General features: G+C 50.5%; 1 protein-coding gene across 5 annotated transcripts in view; it reads left to right on the forward strand.

Annotated features, from left to right (window-relative positions):
* Positions 1 to 8,939: 8,939 nt before the first annotated feature.
* The window catches only part of TNIP1 (TNFAIP3 interacting protein 1), a 49,245-nt gene continuing 34,773 nt past the window's right edge, over positions 8,940 to 23,411 (forward strand). For 2 of the 5 annotated variants that reach the window (XM_038534990.1, XM_038534992.1), the window contains exon 1: positions 14,836 to 14,973. The gene's annotated coding sequence lies outside the window, so the exon portion shown is untranslated. Of the gene's footprint in view, positions 9,090 to 14,835; positions 14,974 to 23,411 lie in introns of those variants that run through there. The other 3 variants (XM_038534991.1, XM_038534994.1, XM_038534993.1) reach the window with 3 other exon arrangements.

Genomic DNA, 23,411 nt, shown 5'->3' on the forward strand with positions numbered 1-23,411 from the left:
GTATACGTCTAGCCACGCACTTGAAAAAAACGTGTAAAGGGAGCATGGCCAGTTGGGAGGCTGTTGTAACAATCTCACTTAGGACCCAAGTGCCTGCAGAACAGATGACACTTTTTCCTTGGAGCTGCGGTAGAGGAGGGAGCAGCCGATGTTCCGAAGCTCAGGTACTCAGGCAGCTTATACTGACCGGATGCCTCCCCCAGGCCTGATGCTAAGGACGTAATGAGTTAGACTGTCGGGTCCTGATCTTCAAGAGCTGATGTGTGAGTGTCCCTGCCACCCAGCCTTCTCCAGAACACGGTGCTAAGTGACACCGGAGATGGCTTCTGTGGCCCCAGTTCAACAGAGAGAAGTGGCAGGGACTAAATTAAAACTAAAAGGAAAGAGAAAGCAGAAACCCAAACCACCACTGTCTCAAAGCGGGAGAAAAGGAGGATGGTGGTGATGTTCTACGTGTGGAAGGGGCCCTCGGGAAGTCTCACCTCCCTCTCCCACTTACAGATGACTCTGACAGACAACAGTCACAGAGGAAGCAGCTGGCCCCAGGGCACTTGGCATTTCCACAGGCAGACAGGGCTGGCACCTCGCAGTCCTGCCCACCTCAACCTTCTCCCCCAACCTGGCTTCTTGCCCCGGCCTGGGGCTTCTCCCTCAGACAGGGATAGCACCCCGCAGTCCTGTCCACCCCGACCTCCCCCAGCTTCCCTTCTTGCCCAAGTCTGGGGCTTCTGCCTCAGACAGGGATGGCACCCCGCAGTCCTGCCCACCCCAACCTTCTCCCCCAGCCTCCCTTCTTGCCCTGGCCCAGGGCTTCTCCCTCCGGCAGCCTCACCTCTGGCTCCTGACTTCCACTCCTGCATTCTCCCTTCAGGGTGAACCCTCCTCCCGATGCTCCAGCCTGGGACTTTGGGGCCACAAGGAAATGTTCCAGGTTGACTGGCTGGGAGAGGGTTGTGGGAACTGCTACAGCTGCATTTCCAGCTGTTGAGAGAGTAGCAGTAGGACTGCTGGCTGTTGGAAGCCCCCTAACATTTACTGTGCCCCGGGCTTTGTTGAGAGCAACCAGTAAGACCAGGAATCCTGTGGGAGTAGCTTATCCTCCACAGCTACTACTTTCTTAACAGCAGCACAGGGACAATCACCCTTATTCTCCTAATGACAAGGCCGAGGGACCAAGTGGTGAAGCAGACTGCCCGAAGGTACAGGTGACACATCATGGGGTGAGCTGGAAATGGTCTGAGAGCTCATCCAAACCAAGGCTCCTGTTTCATGAGTTTGAAAATTAACCATGGGATTGCTAAAGGCTAGATCCGGCATTAGTGCCTGGGTCTCCTGACCCCACTCTGCTATAGACATCTCCTCCTCCTCCTCCTCCTCTTCTTCTTGATTAACGGAAGCCAGATTGCACTGAGAACGTGAGGGAGAAGTGGCAAATTGCCCAACCCGAATTTCAGAACCCAAAAGCAGCAAATCGGTGTTTCTAGCCAGCCTCTCAGACCCCAGCTTTCCCCACGCAGATTTCCCCACTTTACAGCTGAGTTAGACAGGCAGGAAATTCTAGTTCCTAACTGAGCCTTCTACTCAGCAGTTAATCTATGGAGGCAGGCAGGCCGTCTGGAATGGGATCCTGGCCAACCACTTAGAAGTGGATAGGTCGCTTGTCCTCTCTATGCATTGATATCCTCATCTGAAAAATGGGAATCACATTCACAAGGTTTTCTGAAGATTAAATAGGGTGATGCATGTATGCCTCTGATCACACTATCTGGGACATAATGAGAATCCCGTAAATACCAACTCTTTGGTATTAATACATAGGCTGGATCCCATTTCCTAGAGGAGATGGACTCGGAGGGGGAGTCTCTTTCAACAACCTCTGATGACCACTGAGTCCCTACACTGTGTTCCTTACCCCTCAGGAGCTAAGTTGGGAAAGAAGACAATGAGAAAAATACAACCAAGGTACATAGCAAGGGGTACCTCAGGCAAAGGCCACATAACCAGAGAAGGACTGAAATGGGATCCTTGGAAAAGGGGCTTGTGGGAGACACCTCAAAGATGAGGAAAGAAGCTTTCAATAGTAAAGGATATTGAAGGAGGAAGGAGTTCCAGGCAGAGGCTCCAGTGGGAGCAAAAGCAAGGAGGTGGGAAGTGGAGGCGATGGGAAGTGCCCTTGGGGGCCTTGGACCCCACATGCAGTGTATGAGGACGCTGACTGGGAGGGTCACAGAGGCCAGGCTAGAGTGTGGACCTTACCCTCCAGGCCCCGGCCAGCCTCAAAGGTGCAAGGGATAAGAGCAGTGTGAGTAGAAATGTCCTTTAGAAAGACATCTCTGTGGCCAGCGTGGAGAAGGAAACTGGCTGGGAGACCATTGCATAAGCTTGCAGTGTTCCCCAGAAATGGAGGGATGAGGGTATGAGCCAGGGTAGAAAAAGCAGACATGGAGAAAAGAGAAGAAAGACTTGGGGGGTGTGAGAAACCAAGCAAGCCGCCCTATCTGCCGTGGGGAATTGGAAAGGGAGGCAGTTCTACAAAACCAGATGTCATTACCTGGGGACCCAAAGGCAGGAAGTGCTTTTAAAAGCCGAATGTGAGGCCAGAGGCTTCTGGTACCCACCTTTCAGGTAAGAATTAAAGAAGCCCTAAACCAGAGCCATCTGAGAATGAGCCCTTCCCCCGAGCCCAGCTGTTGTAGCAGTTTCCGGAACATGCATTTCCTTCTGTGGGATGGACTCACCCCTCCCTCCCAGCTACCACCATCTGCCTATTGTGCTGCCAACTGTAGTCAGAACTGCCTAGTGACTACTCCATTGGGATGGCCATGGACCTTGACCTGGAGATAGCCATGGGCAGGGACAGGAGGGCCTGATGGGTGAGCAGGGAAGGGGAGGAATGAACCTAGAGATCCCAAGCCTGTGCTGAGCTAGTAATTCTGTTCTCCCACACATCTTGTGTCCACTCAGAGCCCATAAATACTGTTTGTCACATACGCAGAATTCCAAATCACTGCCAGCCATACCCACGGGGACACACTATGTATATTTAGGATCAGAAGCACACTGCTGGTAACACACACACAGAAATGCACACTGTGGACCACGTGGGGCAAAATAAAATGATTGGACCCACAAATAGACTGCTCAGAAATACAGATACTGTCGTCCATCTACGTACTACTGGCCATACAGGAAACTTCACCCAAGTATCTAGACTTGCTCCTCACTCACTCACTGAGGGCGTGTATACACTCATACTTTTCTTGGCACACAGCCTTAGTGTATAGCACACAATTCCAGAAATCAGCGGCCTGCCTGCTCTCATGTGCATTCTTCAATAGGAGAACGAACAACCAGGCTCTATGGAGGGCAGACTTTGCCCCCAACTGCTCTGGCTTGAGCTCTGCTCCTACTTGCAGCCCTGCTCTGAGGAGGCGAGACCAGCTCCTCAGAAAACCAGGCTGTAAGTGGGGGATCAGCCTTAAAGGAACAAAATCCCCGAGGAAGTCCTCCTGGAATAGTGAGGCTCCACGTGAGTGAAATGTAAAGAGGCCAGAGGGAGAGATTTTCCTTCAAAAGCCCCCACTCCATTCTGTTCACTTTTCTAGAAGTGTTCCAGAAGCTGGCAGTGAAAGGGTTAACGGTGCCACTGCCAGACACCCCACCTAGGGTTTTGGGAAGCCTGAGTGCAGGGATTTGCCCAAGGGAAGTCAGGGTCACTACCTCTCCATTTTGCCTTTAGCTGTCCCCAGGATAAAACTCCCCAGGTGAGTGAGATGGAAACCCAAAATGAAACTGCTAGAGGTCTCTGACTCTAGCCTTGTTACTGTCACTCTGGTCAGCAGGCAGCAGCTCCAAATCCACCTTCATCACTGCTCTCCCAGGCCTGGTCTCCCCTTGGGTTGTACTGCATTCTCTTGGGCAAATGTACCTTCCCCTCACCGGACCTCAGGCTCCCAGTGGGCCTACTTAGGAGGCCAGTGCAGGGACAAAATGAGATGCAGCATACAAGGAGCCCGGCACGGCGCTCTGTTGTCAGGCTCCATCACTTGCCTTCCCCATTTCCCTGTCTCCCGATCGTATCTCCTCTGGGCTCTCTCCCATCCTGGGGTCCAGGTTAATCGCAGCGCATTATTTGCATAGACATGAGACCTCACCCCTGGGAAATTCCCCCTGGTGACCAGGCTTCCTTTCTGAGGTCAGGCCACATCATCAGACTCAGCTCCTTCCTCTCCAGCTTGCCCCAGCCTCCTGCTGGCTTTGACCCCTCTTATCTGGCAGGTGGAGATCCAGGCTCACAGATTTAGTCTCATTGTGTGACCTGGGGTGCTGTTCTAGAGAATGTGAGTGTAGACGTTGGGCTGGGGGCCTGGAGCAAAACCAGAAGCGGATACTTGAAGACTAGAGGAAAGGCAGCAGGCAGGAGGTGGTAGAGGAGACCAGTAGTGCTAACTCTGTCAGCAACTCCCCACCTGACATCGGCCCCATGCCTTGCCCTCCCCGGGCCTTAGTTTCCCTTTCTGTACAGCCAAGGGAGTGGTCAAGATAAACTCTAAGCTTTGTTCTAGATCGAATGAGCAAAAAAGCCACTTCCTTTAGCAGCACAGTCTTGCAACATTTGTCCTTGGATCTTCTTCCTTTGACAAGAAGCTTGCAACATACTGCCCTGTATCCATTTCATTTCCTTTCCTTGGAAAGCACAATTTTGCAAAATGCATTCCTGAATCCCATTTTTCAGATCCTGACAGAATTACATGTACATGCTCTCCTCATAGTGACTTGGTTTGAGGTTTAATTTTTCCTTTCATAGCCACTAGGTATAATGTCTTGTGACCCACAAAAAGTGGGATAGAGCTCTCTTCTCTCCAATTCGAAGATCTGGTGTCCTCTTGGTCTCTGATGCTGGTACTGAAAAGGCACTTTCCCTGGAACAAAAAGCAGGACAGTGAGGTCCTGGGACCACCTGCATCAGAACCAACTGTTAGAAAGGCAGCTTTGAGAGCAGGAGTCATGACTTTGAATCACCTGGGGAGCTTTTAAATGAAAACCCCAGGCCACACACCCCATCCTCGAAGATCCTGATATAATTAGCATGGGGTGGGGCCTGAGCCTCTATTTTAACAAAGTTCCTCAGGTGATTCTAACATGCAGCCAGGATTGAAAATCATTGATCTAAGGCCCCACCCAAGACTAAATGGATCAGATGACTCTGGCAGACGCTAAAATTGATGAACCCCTGACCTATGATATTCTTTATGAAATTATCTTAAAGGGCACTTTTTCTATGCCTACAGGTATTCCCAGGATTGTACGTGGGGAAAGAATTGACCCTTCTTCACAGATGAGGAAGGTGAGGGACAGAGAGGACTGCTCATGTCCCACAGAGTGTTAGTAATAGCACTGGGCCTGGCACCTAGTGGAAGCTTCTAGACTCAAAGCATTTTTGCAAAAGTCATGGATTTGATGCAAGGGTGACCCAAAGAAGTACTAGCACGCTAGGCACCTCCCACTGGTCCATGACAGTGAGTTCTTGGCTGCTTTAATAAGAGCAAATAATTCTCACTTTGGAGTTGCAAGACCCAGTTATTAAGCTTAGGCCCTCAAACTACGAAGTACTAAGATAACTGCTGAGAGCTTACTAAAAATGCTGCCTCTAGGGCCCTACCCCCCAGAAAGTATGATTTCTTAGGTCTGTGGTAGGATCCAGAAATCTGCCCAGAGCCCTGGACTAGGTCCCTATGGCATGAGGAATTCCTCCCCTTGGGGAGCATTCAACAGACTTGGTGATTCGGGAAACCCATGGAGTCATATCCATTCATTTGCTAAGTAAATATTGACTATTATTCGACTGGCCCAGTGCTGTTCCCATAATCTCAGTGAAACCAGAGAGGTCAGGGTGGGAGAGATGGGGTTGGGCAATTAGTTAACAAAGGAGTGGACCTGTGAGAGGTTCCCTGTGCATATCCAAATTTCGCCCATCTTTTGAGGTCCAGCGTGGATCTCATCTCCCCCAGGTGAGATCTGCAGACATGACCTGAGTTTGAGCTCCAGCTGTGTGCTATGTATTAGCTGTTGGCTTAAACCACTGTGAGCCTCAGTATCTTCATTCATAGGACAGTCGTACCAATCTCATAGGATTCTGATGAGGATATGCATGAAACAGTTTAAGGAGCCCTTAGTATCATGCCTAGTACATGTTAATCCTAAATATTAGCTATTAATGTTATTATTTCCTGACCATCTTGGCCTGCCCTGATTTCTCCTTTCTCTGCACTTTCAGACTTCCTTCCAGTGTCAAAATGGAAGGTCCCTTAGTGATCATCTAGTCTGATTCCTTCACATTACAGAAAGGGAAGCTGAGGACCAGAGAGGGGAAGGGACTTGCCCAGGCCACACAGCAGAGCCAGGACTCAAACTCAGCTCCTCTGATACATAGTCCAAGGGCCTCTTCCTCCTCGATGTCCATCCCACGGCCTGAATAAGGAAGGCAATTGCAGGGACTCCATGGCTGGAAGAAGAAGAGGTGAGAGAGAAGGTGGGAGAAGCTAATTGTGCTCAGCTTTTCAGTACAGAGAGCCCAGAGCTGATCTTCCCCCGGGATGTGCAAGACAGCCAACCCAGGGATCCCCAAGCATTCCTAACTGGAGATTCCAATTCATGTGGGTCCAGTGCCTTGAGCCTCCTCAGCCCTTCAAAGTCCTTCCACCGTTTAAGATGTCATGAGCAGGAACCAGTCCAAGCAAGGCTTTGTGAAATCACAGAGATCTGATGACTACTGTAGCCTGTGCAGCAAAAATATCACATTTAGAGGGAATATTGCAATCTGGGAACGTTAGGGCTGAATTACACACTATACTGATGAGGAATCTGAAACAAAGTTTCCTCAAGGAAGGGACATTCTTCAGTTCCACAGAAGGCTCTGGTTGACCCAGATGGCCTCCTAGGCCACCAGGAGGCTTCCCACAGGGAGCCAGGGACAAAATCTTTCTCCCTGAAATCGAGTCCTGCCACCATCCCCAGTGCCTGTTTCTGCCCCGTTGGGGACATGGCTGAGAGAGGCCCTGCAAGCTGCTGTTAAGAGGGCAGAGACAGAGCACCTGATGCAGTCAGCTGAGATGTATTTTTACTCCCTGCAGAGAAAAGGGTCTCTGTGCAGGGAAGTGTATCATCCTTTGCACCTGATCTAGCTCAAGGACTGGTGCTGCTGGTCCTATGGAACTCTCTGTGTTGATGGACATATCTGCACAGTCTGGTATGGTAGGCACTTGCCACACGTGGCTATTGGACATTTAAGAAGTGGCCAGTGTGACCAAGGGACCAAGTGCAGTGTGGGAAAGAGCACTGGACCAGGAGTCAGGAAGTCCCTTTGTTTACTCACTTGGAAAGGCACTTCCCCTGTCTGGCCTTCACTTCCTCATCTGTTGGGCCAGGAGGTCTCTCTAGCATTCCCCATGGAGTTCCAATCTGAAGGATGCAGAAGCAGCAGAGGATGGGATTCCGTGGACTCTCCCCATCTCTCACCTCCTATCCTCCACCTCCCAACTCCCTGCTCAACTGAGTATGGCCTCTTGTGACCTGGCCTTGCTTGTTTCTCCCGGCCCATCTCTCTTACTTCCCCCTTGCTTCAAACTCCAAGCTCCACTCAGAGTGAACAATTTTCAGTTCCCTGAATGTTTTCTCTCTTTGCATATTCTATTCCCTTTGCCAAGAACACTCTTCCTTGTGCTCTTACTTGGCTGCTTTCAGCTCTCAGCTGAAGTCTCAGGAAGACTTCCCAGATCCCCAGATCCTGACTAGATGCTCCCCTGACCAGGCCCTGGAGCTCCCCATGCTCCTCCTGTCATAACACATCTCTACCACACTTCATTATAATTACCTGTTAGCCTATAGCCCCAAGAGGAATGCTATGCAATAGAATTTTCTGTGATGATGGAAATGTTCTATACATGTAAAGCCTATGGTGATAGCCACACGTGGCCACTGAGCATTTGAAATATGGCTAGCATTACTGAGGAACTGAGTTATTAATTTATTTAATTTTAACTAATTTATTTTTAAATAGCCATGGGTGGCTTATGGCTACCATACTAGACAGGGCAGCCCCAGAGTCTGTGACCTCTGAGTGGACAGGAAGTGGGTCTGACTTGTCCATTCCTGTATCCTCAGTGGTCTATAAAGTTGCCGTTAAGAACAAAGAAATTCCAGAACCTGAAATGATCAAGAAAGGTCAGCTCATCAGCTCACACCAGCTCATCCAGAGCCAGCCCATCCCCTCCCCAAGCACCTTTGCTGTGGGTAATGAACTAAAATCTTATGTTTGTAACGTACTCAATAGTTTTGATGTCTGCAAATCACTCTGTTTTAATTACCACCATAGGACACAGGCCCAGCAGGACTCATTATTCCCTTTTTACAGCAGGGGGAATCACTGAAGCTCCAGAGGGGGAAGTGAGGCTCCAGAGAACCAGCTGGTTAGTGTAGAGCTGGGCTGCTTCTTGGTGGGTAGGTCACTAAGGCCCCCACTTGACACCAAATTGAGACCCAGCACAGAGGGAAGGGATGGGCTTTTCCTTCCCTGTGGAGAGTCCACAGACACTAAATGGAAACAGATGGATTAGGAATGGGGGGTGGAGAATGTGGGCTGGGCATCTGGCAGTTTCCTGAGGGCCCTGGGGGCTGGAATCCCCCACCTTTGGCAAAGGAGGAATTAGTGGTCTTTGGGAGAGCCTGGGGGTGGGGCAGGGTGGGCAGACCAGGTTGCTCCTGCCCCTTTCCAGTTCCAGCCACAGAATCATCGGGCTTCCAGCTCCTCCCCAGAACTCCCTCCCCTTCCCCGGAATGCTTGACAAGTGATAGTCTGGGAAGTGACAGGTGGAACTGACAAGGGCCCTGTGCTCTGCCAGGGGGCAGGATGGGGCCTCAGCTGGGCCTTGTGGGGCTGCCTGGCGGCTGGCTCCTCCATCTCGGGGAATTCCCCTCCTGCCTAAAAGTCAGCCCAGCCCAGCCCTCCTTCCTGCAGAAGCACAGTGAGCGCTGAGCCTTCGCAGGGTGGCAGCCCCCGCTGCACCCACCCTTGTCTTCTCCTGCCCCAGGTAAGTGCCTCAGCCCAATGGCAGGGGGAAGGGGGGGCAGGAAAGAGGTGAGGGCTCACTGCACAAGGGTGCCAGGGCCACCAGATCACCCCCCAGCTCTGCACCAAGAACCACCTGGCTTCCTACTTTCCTGCCAGCTGGCCTTGGCTGCTCCCTTGGGCCGGTTCCCTCTCCCCCCACCAGGGCTTGGGCTCTGGGCCTCTCTACCTCCTTGCCTGGCCTCATTCTCCTCTTGCCTCTCTCCCTCCATTTCTTATTTCCTCTTCCTGCCCTCCCCTTCTTGCCCCTTCCTCAGCCAATGTTTTTCTTTCTAGTCGCTGCTAGTTTTTCCAAAGGGAAAGAAAAGTCTAGTTTTGTCTTATCCTTCCTTGAAGGGAAGGGATTTAGGTTCACCAGTGTGAATGTGGATTTGTGTTGATGTGAGAATGTGCGTCTGTCTATGTTTGTGGGCATGTGTCAGGTCTGTTGAGGCATACATGTGTATGTCCGTGTGAGTACAAGTTTGCAAGCACATCTGTGGGTTTGCCAGTGTGTCTGTGAGTGTCTGGGTCATTATGTGAATGCATGTGTCTGTGTGTGAATGTGAGTTTTTGAGGGTAGGTGTGTGCATGTTTATTGGGCACTTTAGTGGTCTACAGCTAGGTAGGAAGAGACCAGGTGGGAGTCTAGCTCTGCCTCCCTTGGGAACATGATGGAGGGCTGGGACCCTCCTCAGCGCCGGAGCAAATGGATCTAGGGAGGGCTGTCCCCACCTGCTTTCCTCCTAGGGCTGGCTGGACCCTTCTGTGGTTGAAGCTTTGATAGAGGGTCTGAGGCACTGGGAGTGGGTTGCCAGACAGTGGTAAGGTGGCCTCCTTGTTAATCAAAAGCGGTCCTGATTTTCCAGAGCTGGTCAGAGGCCCAGCCCAGGGAAGTCCCTGGCTAGGAGGGGCAAGGAGTAGAGAGACCAAGTCACTGTCACAGCAGCTTCTGGGCCAGAGAAGAATGGAGGGAGAAGTGGAGGGACCCTGGAAGAGGGAGTATGAGAAAGGACACGGGGTGAGGCTGTAGGAGGATTGCTCTCTGGGCCCTGTCAGGGCTTCCCAGGATTAGGAAATGCCTGTTTCCCGTGGGGCTGCCTCCCTCAGGGGCTGGGCTTGGTTGCCCGCTCCCCACTTCCAGGAGGATGACAAGGAGCAAGCTTGGATCCAAACTTAGATCTGGCTGGACAGCCTGATCTAAAGACAGGGAGGCCAGAGGGAGAGGAGGTGGACTAGGGGAAGCCTGGGGCTCCCGGGAACCGTGGGAGGTGCCTGGCCACATATGCTCTGAGGCCGGGAATTTCCCCCAGAGTCACTTGGCTCTTTCCTCTTCACCAGTGGCGTCCTAGAAACCCTAGTGAAGCTGGCAGGCCCAGGGCAGCAGCGGAAACAGCTGGGAGGGAGAAGAGGCAAACAGGAAAGACCCTGGAGAAAAAATCGGGAGAAATGCCTCCTAGGCCTGGTTCTTCTGAGAACACTTTGGGAGGTCTAGGGCAAGTTCCTCCATAGCTCTGGGCCCTGGGCTTTGCTGCCTTTAACTCATTCCAGGCCCTGTGGCACCTCATTCTTCCTCTCCACTCAGCATTGGACTCTGCCCTTCGAGTTACTGGTGAAGAAACAGGCAGAGAGGGAATATAAGATGTAAGGGCAGGGCTGTGGCCTGAACCCAGATCTCTATGACTCCAGAGCCCGTACCTTAACCCTTACATGGCATGCATATTCTTAAGGAGGGGCAAATTGTGAGTCTGATATGGTTTAATTTACCTTAAGGTGCCTAATGGACATGAAAACTTCTAGCTCAGAGCTGGCGATCCATCCCTCATGCAGTGATTGGGGAGGTAGAGAGAATTAAAAATGCTTCTGAGGCCAAGGGTGGGAAACAGGGACCATACATAGGTTCTGCTCACTTATTTATTTCTTATCAAAAAATATGATTACCTACTACAATTTCAGTCAACATCATGTGCTTGACATGCATTTCTCATTTAACTATCACTAAAATCTCTCTCTTGTGTGCACACATAATATCGAAAAGCACCTAGAATCCACCATGGGTTTTGTATTCCCCAGATTGCCTCAGGCTATGGAGATGGAAGACTGGATGGAAGGAAGGGACCCAGAGCTGGGATCTCTCTTTTCCTAATTCATTAGCTGCTCACCTTGAGTTTCATTCACCTTTAGCCAAGACCCTAACTCACAAATTCACCTAATAGAGTGAGGCTGAGCTTGTTGGCTTTAGAAGCTCCACTTCCCACCAGTGGGGTGTGTGGAGATAGCAATGCTCTAGGAGCAGGAGCTATGGGCTCTAGCCCTCAATACTAATCACAAACTCACTGTAAGACCTCCTGCAAGTCCCTACCCCTCTCTGGCCCTCGATGGCTTTATTCCTATGAGAGAAGGGCTGGGTCTGATCATTTCTAAACAAGGCTTTAAGGACAAGCATTTTGAGCTCTGTCTCACTGGCTGGCAAGACTGCATAAGCATAAGGCTTAAGAGGGGAAAGAATTTAGGACTTGTTGCTAATATAAGACCTTGGGCAAGTCATCTAATACCTCAAAGCCCCAGTTTCATCTGTGAAATGGGGATGACAGTGTTAATGACCTCAGGGTGGTTGGGAGATACCGTGTTATGTCAAAGTGCTGACCTAGCATACGGCAAATGCTCTGTAAATGTTACCTCTTAATGTTTTTTTTTTTTTTTTTTTTAAGATTTTATTCATTTATTCATGATAGTCACACAGAGAGAGAGAGACAGAGAGGCAGAGACACAGGCAGAAGGAGAAGCAGGCTCCATGCACCGGGAGCCCGACATGGGATTCGATCCCGGGTCTCCAGGATCGCGCCCTGGGCCAAAGGCAGGCGCCAAACCGCTGCGCCACCCAGGGATCCTTCTTAATGTTTTTAATATGCTGCCTCCATGCCTTTTTAGGCACTTGATTTAAAGTTCAGTCAGTTACAGGTGAATTTTTGGTATGTTTTCTATTTCCTCCAAATGTGGATGTAGGTCTATCTTTGGAGCATCTTTAGCGGAGGTGGCACCGAGGGAGGGAGTGGCGGAAAGGAGATAGGGAAGTTGCATGGTTTAAAACTAAAACAAAATAAAACAAAACATAGGCCTTTGATTCTTCTCCCAGGTGGGGCTTTATGCAGGTGCTTGTTGTCACTCTGGAAGAGCAAGAAGTTTCCAGCTGCCTGAGTCACTCAGCTCCTGGCTTGCACATCTTCTTCCAGATGCAGGGGTGGCAGGGGGTACCAGGCTAGGTGGCCTATTTCCCACCCTTTCAGGGTCTAGAGGCCTATAGAGGATGTGGATGGTGATATGGAACTTAGGGAGGGGGGCATTCCTGGGTTTACCAGTGAAGTTCTGTCAGGGGCCTGCGATCCATGTGTATACACCACTCTCATTTCTCGAATGCCTACTGTGTGCCAAGCTTTGGGCTTTACTTGCATTATCTCGTTTATCCCCATGATCAGGGGTAAGATACAATTTTCTCCATTTTTCAGGGAGGAACTGAGGCTTAGGGAGACCACCCAGGTAGCAAGTGGTTGAGTAGGGGTTAGAACCCAATTAGCTAAATCCATAGCCTGTGTTCATAACGAGCATTGAGTTTCTGTAGGAAAAATCATGACACTGGAAAGACAACATGGTGCAGTGGAAAGAGCACATATGCCTGGAAACCAAGGTCCTGGGTTCCAACCGTGGTGGTATCATTCAATGTGTGTAGCCCTGAAGGAATCGTTTACTTTATTTAGGCCTCAGTTTACCTATATATCAAAGAGGGGAATAAGAACAATGGTCTGTCTCCATGGCTTCTAACATGCCAGGAAGTTCTGAATTCAAACTAAGACTTGAAAGGGGTGGGTGTGGTCATGACTTTGAAGAGCTAAGTTTCCTCATATGTTGTGTTAAGAAAAATTATCCCAAAATAGGGAATCAGGCAAAAAAAAAAAAAAAAAAAAAAAAAGACTATGTGAACTTTTCATGTCATACCAGAGCACTGTCCAACAAGACCATCCAGGGGTCATCAGGGATGTTAAGGGGTGAAGCTATTTGCCTAACTTTCGAAGGTCAGACGTCTTACAAAAACAGCTGAAATAGTTGGGAAACAAAATGCAAATAGTTGGAGACGCTACATGTTTTTAAAATATATTTCAGTGTTCAGGAGAAGACTTCGGTTGAGCTTAGGAAGATAGCATTCCAGAGGAGGCAAATTGGGAACTGCTGACAAAGAGCAGAAAGAAAACCGATTTGGGGAGGCCTAATGGGTAAGAGTGATGCCTGGGAGCTGCCTGTGAACCAGCCCCAGTTTCTAATCCTTCCATACCCTCCCCCTTTGGGGACACTCAAAGGTGCTTTGCTTGGTCTTTGCATCCCCCCACCCCTTTAAAATCAGAGTTTATGAGTACTTCTTTTCATAATTAAAACGAACCAGAATTAATATTGTTTTGAGAATTTGGTAACACTTTTGAAGTAACTCAAGGAATCCCAGAATTTGAGGACACCTTTGAAGCAACTGAAGTCACAAAGTCTGAGGAGAATCCTGGGGTTAGATTTCTACCTGGGTAGCGGTGAATGTGTGTCTTTTCAGTCACAGTTGATTGTGAGATCTCTCCAAAAATGAGGGCCTGGAGGAATGAGCTCTCAAAATCTATTCTGAGCATGAGGACCTGTCAATGACTAAGGTTTTATCAGCTCTGGGGAAGTGAATCTTTGGCAATAGGTTTTTCATAAAGCTCTATTTACCCCCATTTAAAGAGCTGTCCCTTATCTCCAGTACAGGTCCTTCTACTTTTTGAAATTAAAACTCTCTTTAAAAAAAAAAAATGACGGGCTTAAAAAGAGACCAGAGAAAGCGTTCCTCACGGTTAAACCAAGCTGCTCCTTAAGGGTCTGGGAAATCCCACAACTCTTCGGATGATCTGGCTCACAAATATGCCGACAGGGTGGGAGGCCGCCTCTGGATTTGCCCACTTGCGGGTTTGAATCTTGGTTCCGCCACTTACTGTCCACTAACCTCTCGGGCCTGTTAGATTTATTTACGGTAAACAAGGGGACAAACCCATTTCACTAGGATGGCCCAGTGAAAGACATAATGTAATGCCTGCAAAATGCTTGCAGGGTCTGGGGGGGCAGTAAGTATGCACAAAAAGCTCTTTAGGGAGGGGATCCCTGGGTGGCTCGGCGGCTTAGCGCCTGCCTTTGACCCCAGGATCGAGTCCAGCGTCGGGCTCCCTGCAGGGAGCCTGCTTCTCCCTCTGCCTGTGTCTCTGCCTCTCTCTCTCTCTCTCTGCTATCATGAATAAATAAATAAATAAATCTTAAAAAAAAAAAGTTCTTTAGGGATTCCCTGCAGCACGACTTCCTGGGAGCTGTGCGGAGTTGCCCGGGAGAGCCCTGGGCCGGCGCTGCGGCTCAGCTCCCGACGTTCACGTGCCCCAGGGCAAGGCTCCCCGGGCGGCGAGGAAGGGAGGGGGTCTCGGCGGCTCGCGCCGCTCTGCAATTCCGGCCGCGTGTCGGGCTCCGGGCTTCCGCGGGAGCGCGGGGAGAGGGGCGCCCCGGAGGCCGCGGGCGGGGCGGGGGGGGGAGGGGGCTCCGGGCCTCCGGGCCTCCGGGCTGCGGCTGTTTACCTCGCGGCGCCCCCCCCGCCGCGGCCGGCCCGCCCCGAGGGCGCAGCGCCATTGGCCGGCCGGCCTGTCAATCGCCGGGGACTTTCCCAGGGGCCGGGCGGCCCCGCCCCCGGCACTTCCTCGTCCCCGGCGCGCTCCCCCGCCCCGGCCCGGAGTCCGCCGAGCGCTGGAGGGCCAGGCCGGGACCGGGGCTGGACGCGGAGAGCGGGGCGGCGTGTGCCCGGGCCCCACGCGCAGGTACGCGGGCAGCCGGGGCGGGGCGGGGCGGGCGGCAGGGGCGGGCGGCGGGGCCTGCGCGGGGGACGGCGCTGCTCGGCTCCGCGGCCCCGGCGGCGGCGCGTCCCTGCCCCGCGCGGAGGGAGGGCGGCGGCGCGCCTGCGCACTGCGGCCGGGCCGGGTGCGGGGGGGGGGGGGGGGGGCGGGAGGTGCGGGACCCCTCGGGAGCAGGGGGCGCACGGGGTGAAGGGGAAAATCATAAGGTGTTGGCCGCTTTCCAAGTGCGGATCTAAACTCTGCGTGTGTTAAAGTCTTGCAGTGCTGACATCTTTCTTTAAATGAGTATTATTATCATCCCCACTTTACAGTTGAGGAAACCGAGGCGCTTGGAGATTGGGGGTCACACGGCTAGGGAGTTGCAAAGTCGGGATTCGAACCCTGGCATTTGGCTCTAGAGTTCCAGCTATACGGTTTCTTTTCAACATTTGTGTGCATGTGCGTGCAGGGTAGCTGTGTGTAGTGAACTTCTGGGAGTGATTTGGGGTGTGATGTTTCTATATATGGGTGAATTTTCCACTGTAGGACATTTGTGTGTGTGTGTGTGTGTGTGTGTGTGTGTGTGATGGTGCATTTGGAAGTGATCCCATTATACCTTCATTAACTGTGTGTATGGAAGTGGGCGTGAATTTTGTGTGACCGGGTGAGAGATTGTGTTTTGATTGGGGGTGGTTTGTGGATGATGCTGAGGAATCAGCAACATCCACCCCACCCCCTTTGCAGAATGACGGTACAGAGAAATCTGTGGATTCCTAATGCATCATTTTAACTTCACAGTATCACCAAAGTAGAATTTAATCAGCACGTATTTTCCAAGCAGTAGGGTATGATAGAGGGGAATTCAGCATCTGTTGAGAGGTCAGAAAAGACGACTCTCATTTTTTTTTTCTTTACTCCTAATCATGGATATTGTATTAGGAGGCTGGAATATTGATTGGTACAAAGGCATAAGAATCTTGTATTACTATCTTTATTTTACAGCAGACAGAACTGAGACAGTGAAAAACCGAGAGCAGTAATGACAGCATACACTTAATGAACACTTACCTGTGCTAGGCACAGTGCTTTACATTCAGTATCTCATTTAATCTTTCAACAACCCTAGGAGATAGTCACTAACAGTAGCCTCAATTCTCAAATGAGGAAATTGAGGCCCACAAAGATTAAGACTTGGCCAAGATCAGTAAGCCTTGAATAGTATAGCCCTGTTCCCTTTCCACTGACCACGATTTCTGTCCCCTCTGTGTCCTGGGAAAATAATGTAATCAGGAACTGGCACTTCATGGAAGCACTTGATCATGTCCCCCTGGGAGCTACAGTTGTGAGTGTTCTGTATTCCTTATACTTCTGTGATCCTGTTTTCCCCCACCCAAGGGGGTCCTGTGGGTATGGTGAGGCTCTCATGCTGAAGGGTGGTAGCTGCCCCTATGTCCACAGCAGGTCTTTTGGGGCCCCAGGAAGCTGTGGGGTCTGACTCATACCCTTACCCCTAATGCTGCCTATGAGTTGGGGCCCGGATGTCCTGGGGTGAGTCGGGCCGACCTGATTTGAGCACCTCACAATTGTAGGAGGTTATCTGTCTGTCTCTCTGAATACTACTGGGTAGTTTCTGCTTGCACTGCAGTTTAGCCACGGCAGCCTGCTTTTGTTTTTTGTTTTTTTTTTTTTTCTTTCCAATGTGCCAAGCTTGTTCTTGACTTGAGGCCTTTGTATGTGCTGTTCCTCCCGCCTGGAACACCTTTCCCATTTTTTTTTACATGGCTGGTTCTTCCTGAACTGTTAAGTCTCAGCTCAAATGTCACCTCCTTTGAGGGGCCTTCCCTGACCTTTCTATGCAAAGTGGCCCCTTTTTTCACTTTCTGTCATATTACTATTATGTTTTTATACACTCATCATGCTCTGAAATAATCTTGTTTATTTGCAAATGAGAAAGTATATGTATAGAACTTAGTGCCTAGAATATAATAATGTTTAGTGTTTCCTTGTTTGTTGCCTTTCTCTTTTCCTGGAGTACAAGGGTGAGAGCAGGGACCACTTTGGTGCATGTGCATCCCTGATACAAGATAAGAGTGTTTGAGGTAAAGCTCTCCTGGGTTTGTTCAATGGATGAGTAGAATAGAAGAAACTAGAATAAGGGTGCATTTCACAGATGAGGGGAACTGAGGCCAAGAGATGGGAAGGTACTTATCCTAGGAGGTAGTGGCAATGTCAGGTTGAGAACCAGAACTTGCTCCCCAAGGGTTTTTTTTTTCTTTCTCATAGCCAGCAAATTTTTCCTGATTGCCTTTGTGGCCAGTGCTTGCAGAGGAACATGATGCCAGGTACATAGGAACTATGCACCTGGCTCTCTAGGAACTTGTAGTGGAATGGAGAGAAATTGTGCTCTGAATGTGATCTGGAAGGCATTATGTGGGACGCCTGGGTGGCTAAGTGGTTTAGCATCTGCCTTTGGCCCAGGGTGTGATCCTGGAGTCCCAGGATCGAGTCCCACATCAGGCTCCCTGCATGGAGCCTGCTTCTCCCTCTGCCTATGTCTCTGCCTCTCTCTGTGTCTCTCATGAATAAATAAATAAAATCCAAAAAAAAATTAAAATAAATCTTTGATTCATGTGGAGGGCATTATGTGCCTGCAGGTGCCTGGCATAAGTCTCACTGGAGTACAGAACAATTGGGGGCAGCAGGTAGTCGGGGGGCTTCCTGGTAGAGGGGGTGACTCCAAGGCCAGGCTCTAGAAAGATGGTGAGTGCAGAGTGGGGCCTGAGCACCTTCTGGAACTTAGTAGACTGGATAGAGGATTTGAGGTAAGGCTCTGCTGGGTTGGGAGAGCTGACCAGCTGGACCCGGAAAAACCCTAAGGTCTTTTACTGCCGGGCAGAGAAGTTGTGGTTTCTCCCTGTGTGCAGCATCGGGAAGTGATTAGAGCAGTTGGTTGACAAACAAGCACACATGTGAAGCACCTGAGTGGCTTGTCAAACACATATATGACTGTGTCCCCAGAGGGGCTCCATCCAGTGGGTGGTGGCCATGCTGCTTTGTGGCACACTTTGGGAACCTCTGGTGGAGAGCGTGTGCTTCAAAGTTTGGCTCACTTGAGTGGGTGTGGCCCCTCTCCCTCATCTGTAAGGTTCTCTGATGTCGCCACTATCTTCTCCAGTGCTGTGAATTAATGAGACAGCACAGGGCTGCTGCTGGCAACCAGTCAGTGCTAGCTGCTGATCTCATGAGTGATGACAATCCTGAGCATACAAGGGATTTCAGTAGGAGATGGTGGGGACGGTGCCATCTTCCGAGCATTGGGATAACTTGCCTTTAACCCCTCTGCCACCTGTGAACCACGCTGTGTCCTCTCTGGATGGATTGTCCTTTGTTCTGTGTCAGATGTCTTTCCATCCATGTTTGGAAAAGCAGACACTTACAAGTGGTAGGGGTGCACCCCAGCAGATGATCATCCAGTCTCGGCTTGACTCCCATCCCCAGGGTCAGGGAGTGCTCTAGCTTGTAGGCAGCATCTTCCCATGTTATGGATGGTTAGCTTTCATGGGTCCCCCTGGGTGCAGCTTCCTCCTTTCTCACTCCCCTTTTCCCTCATTGCCCACCTGACCACTTGGAGGGAGGGCAGGCGTGGTGCTGCGCAGTAAGAGAGTGTACTGGCAGGAGGCCTAGGTTTGCTTCCCCCTGTGTCACTGTCATCCTATGCAGCCTTGGGCAGGCCTTTTTCCTTTGCTGGCTTTGGTGTCCCAGCTGCAGAATGAAGGGATTGCACTGGCTGGGGTCTTAGAATGTTCCCTCTCAGCTCTAAAAACGCTGTTGCCCAGTAACTCGGCTGCCGTTTCTCTGGCTCCATCCAGTCCTGAGCTCTTCCTACTGGGCCAGGCCTTTCTGTGCCCACCCTCCATCCCCACTTTTTCTTGCTGCTGCAACCCTGCCTGCCCACAGTGCCTGCTTTTCTTTTCCCTGTCCCTCTTGGAAGGGAGGGTAGCTGGGGCCCTCTGGAGAGTTGCCAAAAGGGAGACACAGGGAAAGCGCGAAGAAGCTTCCTTTGTTCTGTGGAGCAGAGCTCCCCAACCTCCAGAGATGGACGTTGGCAGTCACCTTAGCCTGTTAGTTGTGGGAAGTTTTTGATGTTTTTCCCCCATGACTGGCCCAGGACAGTCACTCTTCCAAAAGGAACAGATGACTGGCCTGAGGAGCAGCTGGCTCTTTGTCCCCAGGCAGGGCTGAGCTCTTGTCTCCCCAGGGACCTCACCCTGAAGCTGTTCCCTGTGCCCTTGAATACTTACAGGGTGGACAAACCGGGTGGCCCAGCAGATGTATGGTGTGTGTGTTGCGGGGGGAGGGTGGGGGTGCTGTGGGAGTTGTGTCACCAAGGAGTCATACTCAGAGGTCAGAGCTGGTATTTTTAGGGCGGGTGTGGGGGGTGTCCCATGAGTCAGGGGCCTTTGGTTTGGTCTCCACCCACACTGGAGAGGGCTTGCTCCACTTTCCACTGTCTGGCAGGCCCGTCCTGGGCCTTCATTGTGGCCAGCTTCATCAATGGGCTGAGGAACCCTGGTCCCTCCACATCCCTACTTAGGCCTCTGCATGTGTTCTCCCCTCCCCCTGGCCCAGCCCCTGGGAAGAGCAGGAGTCCAAGGACAGCAACACTGACTTTTAGAAAATATGAAGAAATCTTCCAGACATGGAGGGCAACGTGTGCACACCAGGCCCCTACCCAGCCCGGCTTAAGAAGTCACACATTTTCTGTACACCTGAAATTTCTCCTTGATCATTCCCTTTCCCTTCCATCAGGAAGTAGCAAGTGTTCTGAATTTAACATTTATTCTCTTATAAATGTCTCTAGTTTTGTTATAAACAAATGCATCCTTACATAATAGGTAGTACTCTTTTGTATGTTTAATAATACTCTTTAAATGCTGTCGTACAACTTTGTATTCGACAACTTCTTTGTGCTTAGTGTTATATTTGTGAGATTTGGTCTGGTTTGTATCTGTGGCTATAGTGCATTCATTTTCACAGTTGTATCGTACTCCTTGGTGTGAACTTACCCCCATGTATTTATTTGTTTTCATCTTCATCAGGGAGTCTCCAGCCTTTGCTGCTAGAATAGGAAATCTTTGGCTTTTATTTGAGTGGTGTTACCCCTGCCTGGTTGTCCCCTTGGTAGCCACTATGGCACCTGTTGGGTGGCATTTTAAGGTCAACAGCTCTGTGGCTCCTAGTGGGTCCTCCCAGCGTTTCCATAGGGAAGAACATGGAAAGTGAGGCCAGGTCAGGGTCACGTGGCAAGGAGCAGAGAACCAGGATTTGGATCCAATGAGCCCTCCTTTCACCATATTTAGAGAAGGGGAAATTCTTAAAAGTTGTCCTCTTCCCCCTTAGAGGGGGCAGTTACAGTGTTGGAGAAACCCTTCTTTGGGTAAACCAGCTTTGGGCATATTGGGGACTGGGAGACAGAAAGACAGCCAAAGCCTTCATCCCTTTTGTCTAAGGGTGACCCTAGTACCCTGTGTCCCCACAGCTGATAGTCAGGGTCCTCCTTCTGGGCCAGGTGAGGTCCCAGCTGCTGGGAGGAAAGCCGGCTTCTGGCATGGAGCGTGTATACCTGTGGATCGCAGGAGCTGAGTGGAGGCGTGCATGGGGCAGAAGGAAGGTGGGCTGGGGTTCCTGGGGCTGTCTTCTCGGGGAGCTTTTGGCAGCAGGGAGTACAGGGTGAGACCAGTGATGTGATGATCAGGTGTGGGTTCTGCTGCGTCTCTTGGGAATTGTGTGGCCTCAAGCCAAGCTCTGCACCTGCCTGGGCTCGGCTTCCTCTCCAGCAGAGCAGGTGTGCCCGGTGTGAGGACCCACAGGCAGTGGGCGGGGAGCTCTGTACTTGTTCCCCAGTTGAGGATGGGTATCCAAAGTCTGCTACTTCTCTTCCCATCTTTATCACCTCAAGGCCAGCCCTGGCCTTCCTGAAGCCAGATCCTCTCTTAGGTTGCCAACTCCATCCAGTGACTTTCCTGACTAGAAAACTTGCTTCTGGACTTCTTTTTTTTTTTTTTTTTTTTTTAAGGTTTTATTTATTTATTCATGAGAGACGCAGAGAGAGGCAGAGACACAGGCAGAGGGAGAAGCAGGCTCCATGTAAGGAGCCCAACTTGGGACTCGATCCCGGGACTCCAGGATCACGCCCCGGGCCGAAGGCAGGCGCCAAACTGCGGAGCCACCCAGAGATCCCCATGGACTTTTCCTTCTTTTTTATGATCAAATCCCTAAGCCTTGTGTGTCCTTATGAAGCAGGTACATAATGCTCTCACCCCTGCCTGTAGCCCTCCAGTCTCATTTGGTGCCCCAACAGTGTGCCTTCTGACCTTGTCAAGACACTTAAATTTTAAAAAAAATATTTTAAAATATCCATTTTTAAAAAGTTACAAAATAACATTCTCATTGGAAGAGCCACTCTCAAGGAATACAAAAGGTATAAAGTAAAAATTGAAAGCTATCTTCTCTCTTCTTCTCCCCTGACCCTGCTCCCACTATATATATTTTTTTCCCCCACTATATTTTTAAGTTAATTTTTTCAATGGAATAAGACTAGATTTCCTTGTAAAGAGTTTAAATTTTTGTAGGTGAAATATATGTTTCATTTGTTTCCAGCCCCTATCCCAGGTCCCTCTCTAGAGCTGTCTACTAGTAGGCGTTTGGTGTGTATGTTTCCAGACCTTATCCTATGCACATTTATGATTTTATACACATATATATATGCACGTACATATGTACATGTATGTAGTTGTGTGTTGTTTTTTTTTAATAGTATCCTTGGGTGCCTGGCTGGCTCATTTGGAATATCGTATGACTTTCAGTCTTTAGGTCATAAGTTGGAGCCCCACACTGGGTGTAGAGGTTAGTAAAAGAAAAAATAATAAACTTAAAAAATTAGTATTCTATTATACTTGGGCTTTTTATCCTTAATGGTATTCTGTGGACATCTTTTTATGTCATTGCAAAGCAGTGTGCCCCATTCTTTTTGATGGCTGCATAGCATTCCGATGAGTGAGTGCACTGTGGTTTATTAAACCAGTGCCTCCCTGGTGGACATTTAGGACATTTCTGCTGTTATAAAGCATGTGGCAGTACACATCTTTGTTCAGCCCCTGTGGGCAGTGACGCAGACATTTCTAGATTCTTAGGTAGAGGATTACTGATTTGGGTGGTAAACCACTGGCCCTATAGTTAACTAAAACTTCAGGGCATACTTCTCTGTAAGAGAACTTTGTTCTCAGCTAATCAGACGTGTAAGCAGGTATTGACATCATTGAGAAAGGACATTCTTTGCTGCCAGTGACTCAGCTATAAGAGAAACAAAATGTATGCAAGGCTACATCAATAGAAACATAATACCTAAAAAGGTGGAGGTGAAAGTTCCTCTGTTTGTGAACCATACCTGGAGTGTTGTGTTCAGTTTTAGGACCCATTACAGATAGGTAGAGGTAGAGGGTTGAGGTGGGGGAGGGCATAGGGAGGGGTCTGCAAGCCAGCCCCTCAAGGAACAGCATAGGGAACAGGGTCTAACTAGCTACAGGAGAATGCTGCAGGTTGCAAATGTCTTCAGGGCTGAACTGGAGAAGAGAGACATCGTGTTCCTTGTTCCAGAGGACTCCAGAGGGCAGAGTAAGTGCTGGTGGAAGTGGAACTAGGAGTACTCTAACTGCAGCCAGTGTTGGCTACCCAGGGGAGGGTCCTTAGGGAGGAAGTTGGGTCACTGAAGATGGTCATCGGAGTCCCTTGGCTCCCCTGGGGACTGGATCGGCACAGGACTGCGTTTCCCCTGAGCTTCCTTCCACCTGAGACTCTAAGCCCTGGTGGCTACAGGTGATCAGAGGCAGACTGGGACTTGACTGCATACCAAATTAGAGATCCACTGAGGCAGGGGCTGGGAACTTGGGAGTCTGGTCCAGCCAGCCAGGCGGCAGGACTGGTTTCCTCCCACTGAGCTTCAGCCCGTTGTCTCAGGGGAGCAGGCCAGGGGAGAGGGCAGCGACACTGCAGTCTCACAGATTGAGCCTGGATTATTTGTTCTACCACTCACCAGCTGTGTGTTTTTAGGCAAGCGACTTCACCTCTCTGAGTCTGCTTCCTTCCACCCCCTTGTCCCCAGGCAGGTGGTGTGGAGCCTGAGTCTTGCAGGCGGAGGCCCTCTCGGTGGTGAGTCAGCGCAAGGGAGGGGAGGAAGGAGGACACAGAGGAGATGTGTGCTGTGTGAGGGACACATTTCTCAAGCTGGGCTGGAGCCAGGGTGCATGCTAGGGAGTGGGGGGGACCCAGCGAGGGGCTGCAGACACCATCTGCGGGTTTCTGACTGCCCTTGGGGGAGGTAAAGCCACCCCGATAGTACTTGTAGGAGGACTCTTGGTTCAGGA

The sequence above is a fragment of the Canis lupus genome, chromosome 4 (assembly GCF_011100685.1).
Source record: "Canis lupus familiaris isolate Mischka breed German Shepherd chromosome 4, alternate assembly UU_Cfam_GSD_1.0, whole genome shotgun sequence".
NCBI lineage: Eukaryota > Metazoa > Chordata > Mammalia > Carnivora > Canidae > Canis > Canis lupus.